The sequence below is a fragment of the Hydra viridissima genome, unplaced genomic scaffold (genome assembly GCF_058129835.1).
Source record: "Hydra viridissima isolate aposymbiotic clone 2 unplaced genomic scaffold, HvirCarnegie_v1 scaffold_3, whole genome shotgun sequence".
Classification (NCBI taxonomy): Eukaryota; Metazoa; Cnidaria; class Hydrozoa; order Anthoathecata; family Hydridae; genus Hydra; species Hydra viridissima.
In genome coordinates, this window is record NW_028324302.1 from 20,182,236 (window position 1) to 20,192,125 (window position 9,890).

Here is a 9,890-nt window from a genome sequence, read left to right on the forward strand (position 1 = left end):
ACTAAATCTTGTGTTTAATACGCGATGAAGAGTAACTTTATAAAAGAAAACCGCATTTTATTGTTCACTTCTAGTATTTTATTAGATTGTCAGAGACTAAATTACATCACAAAATAATGTAACACTATGTTACATGTGTATGTAGGGGAAAACCTCAATGAATGGGACAGTTTTTACAAAATGCTTTTTAAACGTAGATAAAATTGTTTAATATATGTATTAAAGTATGTTTGATAACCACCGACTCTTGCTTAATGATGTATTAAAACAAAAAAATTGGATTTGCAATTGGCTATTGGTAAAAAGAGAGTTTTATTGGAGCATGACCTTTGTCCCATTCACTAAGTATGTCTCATTGAATGGGACAAACATAAAAGAATTAAAAATAAACGTATTTAATTCAATTACTTTTCAAATTAGTTTATTAATTGTAAATGTAGTTAAATATGTAGATACATAAACCAAACACTTTAAACCAAAAACTTTCTCATTTTAGAATATTATATTTAGTTATTTTTATTTAAGTAAAATATTGCAGTAAAAAAGTGTGTAAATAATACCCATTACCCATGAGAATAAAAGTAAGGCACAGCAGCATCCCTCTGCTGAGCTGTAAATAATACTTTATTAAATTCATTCAATAGGTAGTACTTTGTCCCATTCAATATGCTCATCACTTTATCCAAAAATGATAAGTCACACCAAAAACACCATTAATTAAGCTTGAATGATTTACTTACTGTAGTATTAGAGACTGCTAACTATTTAAGCATGGAATTTTATTTTCCATAACTTAAAAAGTGCTGCAAAATCAGAAAAAAAAAACATTTTCAAAAATTACTTTTTACATTTGAAAACACAACAACATCTATTGTCATTACGATCATAGAGCAATAGGCTGGATGAATCGGTCAGTTGAGCTCTTGTTTCTATCACTCTTTGTTACAGGAATTTGAATATGATGCTTGTATAAGAATCTGAGTTTGTCCCATTCAATAATTGTCCTATTCATTAAGGTTCTCCCCTAATGTGATTTAATGCGATAATTTTTAACATACATCATATTTTTGAACTAGTAAACGTTATATATTCACTAAAGGTGTATCTCGTGCATTACGAGTATTATTAATTTTATGCTTAATTGATTTTTGGTTTTAGGATTAAGTAGGTGGTGCAAAAAAAAAAAACAATGCCATATTCAAACTTTGCATCCTAAAATTAATGAAGAAATATCAAAAAATTGATAGATAATTTTTTTCGTTATTGTAACGTAGTGAATATTTATTGAAATAAACGCTCATATTTATTTATTTACTCTCTGAACAATTCTAAACTAGTAGTAATTTGTAGTTTAAAAAATACTATTAACTTAATTCAGTCATTAAATTTTTTTCATTCAATTAAGGCAATATATCTTTTTAGAAAGTATATGTTTACAAGTATATATTCTAAATATATATATATATATATATATATATATATATATATATATATATATATATATATATATATATATATATATATATATATATATATATATGTATGTATATATATATATATATATATACTTATTAGACACACTTTCTTCTTGGAGTTTTCTTTCTTTTTAATTCTCTAGGACTTTTTTACTTCAATATTTATCTTCGTGATTCTAAATCTTTTTTATAACCTTTAAATGAAGTTAGTGAAACAACTTCTTGAAATATAATCTTTAGTGGAGGATAGGTGGGAGTGAGCCACGGGTTGGAGTAAATCATATATAAAATGCACCCAGAGAAAGACCCCAAATTTTAACTAAGTAATTACAGACAAGTTACTGTTAAAACTATCCAATTTTTTACTGGATGTTGGTGTCTGTGTTAACTTTTTTCTGCAAAAATAAAATTTCCGCTCTTTTTGAAAGTTCTTTAAAAAACATTAAGTGGCTGAAAGGTAACTAACAATCAATATATTAACTTGGAAAAAGTGTTTTTGTGCATTAACCACCTAACTATTGTGTATTTAATATCTCATTCAGTCACACAGCATGAAGAGGAATGAGTCATTCATTCTTGGGTAGGGCTATCTGCCTATAAGAGATGGACGTGCAACAACATTATTTTTTTGCAAACCATGCTCGTTGCGTAGTGTTTCAAATCTTTGGTTTTGAAAAATAGAAATTAAATTATATTAAAGTCTGTTGGCTTCGTCGAAAAATTTTGGTTTCGTCTATCCAGTCACATCAACTTCCTTTTAGTTATTCAAGATAACAGCAATAGAACCAAGTTTTAAGCTTAAATATAGATTGACATTCCCAATATTTTAAGAAATAACACTGATGGTGATATAGAAATTGAGATCATTTACTTAATTGCTATAGTACATCTACAACTAGAGATATAATAAATAATACAAAATATCAACTAGTTTTTCAGCTACCAAGAGCACAATGGTTTCATGTCCAAGGAACAACTCCATCTATCATATTGCTCTAGACTTCCAGTTTAAGAATATTATAGAGTTTTCTATTTTTATGTTTAACAACAGAAATATATACAGTAAAGGTTAAATAACATATACATAAAATTAATGTACATACAATAAAGAAAAAAATTAATTTGTCACAGTTTTAAAGAATTTAGCAAAGCCAATTTATGGCAAACCGCAAGAATAACTAAGTATTCAAATTATTATAACGTGATTTAGCAGCTATATATAAACTAAATTTTATTTGACAAAGACAAATGGGTTATTATGTGCTTTTTATGACAAATGAAATATATGAAATATGAAAAACGAAAACATGAAATATGTGACCGCATTTTACAAGATAATTATAAATTTGAATAACTTCTTAAAAGGTTTGGCTTTATCAAATGAATTATAAAAAAGCCCATTAGATAATACACCTATAAAAAAATAATGCATAGTGGAATATGTATTATAGAGCTTATAGGGTAGTCGAGGCAAAAAATGGCGACATATCGGAAAAAATATTAAAGAAATACACAAAATTAAGGTTGGTGAATGACCAAGAAGGACCACGGAGTTGAATGAAGCCAGATTTTGACAAAAATATTTATTTAAGCCTTTTTATATTTCGCTACATTTATTTTAGTTATTTTAAAATTATTCTTACAAGTCTATTTTATAATTGGACAGACTTTGTTTACACGAAAAAAGTTCCCAAATTTTCAAATGTTTATCTTGAAAACACGATGAAAATTTGTTCGTGCTGACAACTAATTTCCTTTACCTTGGTGTAATTTGTTTATTAATTTGTCAACGCGTGAAGTAGTTACTTTATCCGGAACAGTCTTATTAAAAAAATGCAATAAAAGTTATTAAAAAATGCCATGTGATCAGAGTCTCTGTTTTAAAACTGTGGGCAGTGGGAAACTCGTGTGCAACTTTAAAATAAAGTTTATTTTTAATAAGTGTTAAAATGCCTTGAGTGGAAAGAAGAACTGCTTTAAAAACAAAAACTTCCAGTAAAAAATATGAAAGAACCTTAAATTTTATTCCAAAAAAGAAAAAGTATTAGAGGAACAGTAAAAACTTCCAACAACCCATATGCAACGCTTCGTCGTTATTGGAAAAAAATAACTACTTATTTATATATACTTATTTATATAATTTAACTTTTTATTTATATATATAGTTATACTTCTTTTGAAGTATAACTATATATATAAATAAAAAGTTAAATTATAAAAAAATCTTAATATTTGCAAATTATTTTTTGCTCTTGCAGATTTTTATTTTGTTGTTCCATTTATAACAGAGAATGTGAACCAATTATTTTTTGTGAAGTTATTTTTTGTATCATTTATTTCATGAAATGAAATTAAAATGGTGTTAAAATTTGTTGTTACACTATTACTTAATTATGTTATGCTTAATGATAATGTAATGTTTTGCTAACATGATATCTGAACTCTTCATTATCAACAGAATCAAACAACTGATGCGAGCTTGATCGATTTGATTGATCGTTCAGAGCAGTTGTTGACCGCACAATATAGAATAAAGTTATAAATTGGTTGGCGAAGCTCCAGAAAAATGCAAGGCAGTTCAGCAAAAGTGTATATTCGTCTTTATTTAAATTGATAGACTGAAAAGAAACTTTGAATTCTTGCTGACAAAGTGTGATATACAAGATTAATTATTTTTTGTCAAGTTCAGATCATTCTTGAGATAAAGGGAGCCAAGGTATTATTCAAATTCCGCGTATGTATCATGTTTAATACTTAATCATCTGCCGGTATGTTTTAATATTTTGAAAAGTAAAAAATGCATCATATTTTTTTATGAAATATCTTTAGAAGACCACTAATGTAGAATATTATATAAAAATATATAAAAACTTCTTCATAAGAATATTTCTTTGTAGACAGCGTGATATATCACAATATAGCTTTTGACTACATGCGGTAACATCTACATCTTAACTGTTTATCATCCTAAAGTTTTTCGATCCTGGAAACTTTGAAAACACTTTTTTGAAGCTGTTTTTGCCTGTTTTATTTTCTTTGTATTTTTTCCTTTTATTTTTTTTTTTCAAAGTTTACCGTTTCTTCATATATTCCATTGTTCAATTTAGTTTCTGAAACCTTTTTGTTTTGAGTCTCTGTAACTTCAATGAATAAGGTCCTACAAAAAACCTCAGTTCTAAAAATTTAAAATAAAAAGATAAGAAAACAATTGGGTAATATTTGATTACATAAGTTTCAGCAAATCTGACTTGCTTGTCATGAAATATGCTGTGATCATACCCTCCGTCTATCCAGGGTTTCTTCACAGCAAAAAAGATATAGTTTTGAGAACATGTTGTTTTTCTACAACATGCTACCAAAATTTGATCTCGGGAAGTGCGTCCAATACAATTTTTGATGGGGGTATTTTTGTCCAACAGACGTCTGCGTGAAGAAAAAAATTTGATCAGTCATAATTAAATGCTCTTAAAACTATAATTGTTTTACCGTCATTTCCATTTTCCCAAAGCTACATACTGAAGTGTTATATAACAAGGACTCGACCACTTAAACCTCTGTTTCCCAAAAAATAAATTTAATCTTATTTCTACCTATGTCAAAAACTATGATTGGTAATCCTTCATTTGTTACGAACTGTGTTTCAGAAAGCTTCACTTTTTTATCTTCAAACAAGAAATCTCTTAAATATTGATTTTGTTACTTAGATATTGATGTTGTTAGGGCAACATGAACTCATTTAAACTCTTCTTTCGATTTATTACTTACTAGTCCATATTTATATCGATAAATACTCCATATTTCAGCGAAGTTTTTTATTTGCAGTTTTTAATCAAAACTAATTCTTAAGTTAATAAGTGAATTCATCGAGTTAAAATATTTTACTCATTCTTTTGTGAAGAATTGTTTTCCTTCCGTAAATTATGAAGATAAATAGGTAAAAAAAAGTGAAAAAAGGTAAAAAAGAAGAAAAAAAAAACAGTTCGTTTTAGTATTTGATGATAGCAGTCTGTGTTTTGAGACAACACTTGATTATTTGATGCTTTGTTTCTTGTTTTTTTGTTTTTTAATATTGTTTTATATAGTTAATAATAAATAATAGATATTAAACAGATAATATACTTCATCAAGTTTATCAAAAATAATAAATATTTTAGACCATGGGCCGGGCGGAAACATGATATATAGCAAGAGAGTAACGAACGTTGTCCAAAAAAAAACCAAGTTAATGGTTTTTCTTTTTTTTGTTTTTTGTTTTTCGTTTGTTTTGTTTTTTTTGGTTGTTTTTTTTGTGGTGCGGAGTTTAACCTTTATATTTAATTTAGAAAGAAATCGTTAAAAGTATAATTTGATAATATTAATAAATAACTCCACCGATATACTTTAAGTAACAACAGGTTTACATAACAACAGGATTACATAACAACAGGATTACAGAATAGGATACCTTTTCATAAGCATGCCGCAAAATTCAAGTATTAAGATAAAATGACCATACAAATGAAGGTAGTGAAGAAGGTTTTGAGTCTCGATAAACATGCCTTACTCCACCCCCTGCTTCCTTCGTCCCCCTCCTTCCCCTCTCCTCTCCTACCCGTCCAATCTGCCAAAAAAATTACATAAAAAATGAATAGCTGATCGTAATTAATCTTGGTTAACGAAAAGTTTTCTCAAGTCAATATCAGTTAAAACTAAACTTAATGGAAATGTGCATCATCCAATAAAAGGGAGAGAAACAGTCCATCATCCAATAAAAGGGAGAGAAACTGTCCATCATCCAATAAAAAGGGAGAGAAACTGTCCAATCATCCAATAAAAAGGGACTCCGCTCTTCGGTATTGATAAACAAAAAGTTTATTGCTTCAGTTTTACTAGAGATCTGAATCTGAAGTGATATGCCTCCTTGTTTTGTTATACTTTTTAATTTTAGTCCCTTGACTAAGTTGATATCCATTTTTCAGTGAAGCAATTTTAACTCTAGCTGCTTCTAGCGGCTCTTTCTTAAATTAAAGTTTAAAGAGATTTTTCTGATTCATCTTTATAACTGTAAATGCAAATCCACCAAACGTTGAATATGCAGATGCAGGGTGGAATGCATTGTATTATTGTTGATGAAAATGTGGACTAGCATATATTCTTCAAGCTAGGTCACTTTCCCATTTCCTGAAATTAACAAATAATTTTTTTTTTTTTTATTTGTTACTTATGTTTGGTGCATCAACTGATTGATAGAGAAATATGCTTGCCTAAATAACTGATCGATAGAGAAATATGCTTGCCTACATAACTGATCGATAGAGAAATATGCTTGCCTAATTAACTGATCGATAGAGAAATATGCTTGCCTAAATAACTGATCGATAGAGAAATATGCTTGCCTAAATAACTGATCGATAGAGAAATATGCTTGCCTAAATAACTGATCGATAGAGAAATATGCTTGCCTAAATGCGCACGTCACTCAACGTTTTTAAAGTTAAAACTTTCCAATATTTCCATTTAATAGCAGCATTAAAAAACTTTCTACTGCCTATAAATTATTATCTGAGCGAAAGCACTGACTAACCTGAAAATTGATCGAAATCACCTTTGAAAAAACCTAACGTCAAGGGGAACTTTTTCTATCACTATGGTATTTGGTATTATACGAGTTTGTTCGAAAGTTATCGTGCAATATAACACACTTCAGTAAAGCTTATGCAGAATGACCCTTTAGCACACTTTGAAAGTCAAAAAACAACATTTGTTTCAGGTGGTACCAGGGTAAAAAACGGCTATTTTTGATAAAACTTTGAAAAATACCAAAACTAATTTTTTGAATTCTTAAATCTCCCTATTTCAATATGCGTTTTGCAAAAAGTCAAAAATTTTCTTAATTTTAATAAAATTTGTCCTTTTTTTAAAGAGCAGTTTGGTTCTTGCTTCATAGCAACGACCTTAGCAACGCTTTTTCTCCAATATTTCCTAAACCAAAAAGCAAATAATTTCAAATTTTTGCTAAATAATGCTCAAGACGTTTTACTTCTCCTTAAATATCATTTAAAGCTATAAGCTGTACTTTGAAATTACTAAAATTGTTATCAAAATAGAGCTCCTGAAAGACGGTAGTCAATTTTGTTTCTTCAAAGAAATGCAAGCAGTAAGAAAAATGGGAGCATAAAAAGGACACTGTCAATTATATCAGTTGGAAGGCTCAGCATATTTGTTCAATAAATCATACTGACAGTGCAGGTGCGATGAAAGTTGAAGGTTTAAAAAGAATGTTTCACCAATCATACGATTACATAACTTACGATATACCTTTTACATAGGTGATGGAGATACCAAATCTTTTGACGAGATATCAAAATCTGATCCTATCCAGGTTACAAATTTATCAAAGGAGAATGTGTAGGACATGTTCAATAACGTGTTGGGGCACGTCTTCGCACAATTAAAGCTAACTACAAGGGGAAAAAACTTGCTGATGGTAAAGGGATCGGAGGTGGGAAAGAAAAGATAACTGAAAAAGTAATGAATACCTTGCAAAATCATTATGGCATGACCATTAGGCGAAATACCAACAATATTTATGCAATGAAGAAAGCAATTGCTGCAGTTTTACACCATTCAAGTGAGCACGATGATCCAGTAAGATCACATCAGATTGTCCTCGCAAAACTGAAACCTGGTGTAAATTTCAAAAAAACAAAATTACTGGTAAAACCTACAAAGATAATATCAGTATTGACACAGCTGTCTCTGAAATAATTAAACCAGTATTTTCTTATAAAGATCTTGGTTGCGATGAACTTTCGAAAAAGTGTATACATGGTGAAACTCAAAGCGTTAATGAGTCTCTTAATAATATTATTTGGACAAAATGCCTGAAACAAGTTTATTTTGGACTACTTCCTGTGTTTTCACAGGACTACTCCCTGTGTTTTCTAAACTAGGTGTAAATTGCGGTTTTTATACTACTGAGGGAAGTCAAAATAAAGATATTCATCGTGTTAAGGTGGTCCTACACTCATAAAAGCTTATTTTTGTAAAAAAAAATTTTTTTTTTTTTTTTAAAGCTTATTTTATTTATTCATCACTTGTGAATAGTCTCTGATTATATTGGATTGTAAACAAACTCTATTAAAAAAGATATTAGCTGTTATATTTAGGTATCTTAAAAAAGTATCCTTAGAAACGCTCATAGCAACCACATTTTGAGTTATTTTTAGGTTAATAACTAGTCAAATATCTTTTTTATTGTTAAATATTGAGATCAAAATTAAAAACGTGTTACCGTTGATGGAACTTGGCAAACCCGAGGATATTCCTCCCTTAATGGAGTAGTAACAACAATCATTGATAAAAAATGTATTGATGTTGAAGTACTTTCAAAATTTTGCCATGGCTGTGTCTCTTGGGAAAATAAAAAGTCAACTCCAGAATATGCAGAATGGTTTGCAAATCATCAATGCACTATTAACCATGTTGGTTCTTCGGGTGCTATGGAATCTGCTGGGGCAGTCAAAATATTCAACCGCTCAATAGAAAAAAATAACCTGATTTATAATGAATACTTAGGAGATAGTGAAACTTCCTCCTTTAAAAATGTTAAAATCACAAAATTGGAATGTTTTGGCCATGTACAGAAGAGAATGGGTACTAGACTTCGTAAGGTTGTTAAGACTTACAAAGGAACAAACACACCACTCCATGGAAGAGGAAAGTTAACTAAATCTGTGATCAATTCTATGCAGAACTTCTATGGCCTAGCCATTAGAAACAATCTTGAAAACTTGTATGCTATGAAAAAAGCTGTTTGGGCCGTTTTGTTTCATTGCACAGATTTTGACGACAAGGAATAGCGACACCATATGTGCCCAAGAGATTCAGAGACTTGGTGTAAGTATCATTTAGACAGAGTTCACGGTGTAAATACTTATGTAGAGCAAGTGAATCTTTCTGTTGCAGTCTTTAACATTTTGAAACCAACTTTTACTGATTTATCTTCAGATGATTTACTAAAAAAATGTCTCCATGGTAAGACCCAAAACGCCAACGAGGCACTCAACCAGATTATTTGGAGACGCTGCCCAAAAAATGTTTTTGTGGGTATAGTGGTCTTAGAGTCTGCAGTTAATTCATCTGTTATTGAATTTAATGAAGGGCCTAATGGAATCCTCTCTGTACTAAATAAATTTCATCTAACAGGATATGTTACGTCTATGAAACTTAATGAAAAGAAGAAAGAAACTATAAAGCGGTCTCTTCAAAAGTCCACTGACTATGTCAAAAAGAGAAGAAAACAACTAAGAACAATTAAAAAGGGTTACTTATACAAAGATGATGAAGAAAAAAACTCGAAATATATTCCTGGAGGGTTTTGATATGTTTTTTGTGAACTTTTTATTATGGTTTTATTCTTTTGTTTTATATATT

The 9,890-nt window shown here is 29.4% G+C and overlaps 1 pseudogene; it reads left to right on the forward strand.

Annotated features, from left to right (window-relative positions):
* LOC145194147 (uncharacterized) overlaps positions 1-9,794 on the forward strand; it is a 99,778-nt pseudogene extending 89,984 nt beyond the window's left edge.
* The last annotated feature ends 96 nt before the right edge of the window (positions 9,795-9,890 follow it).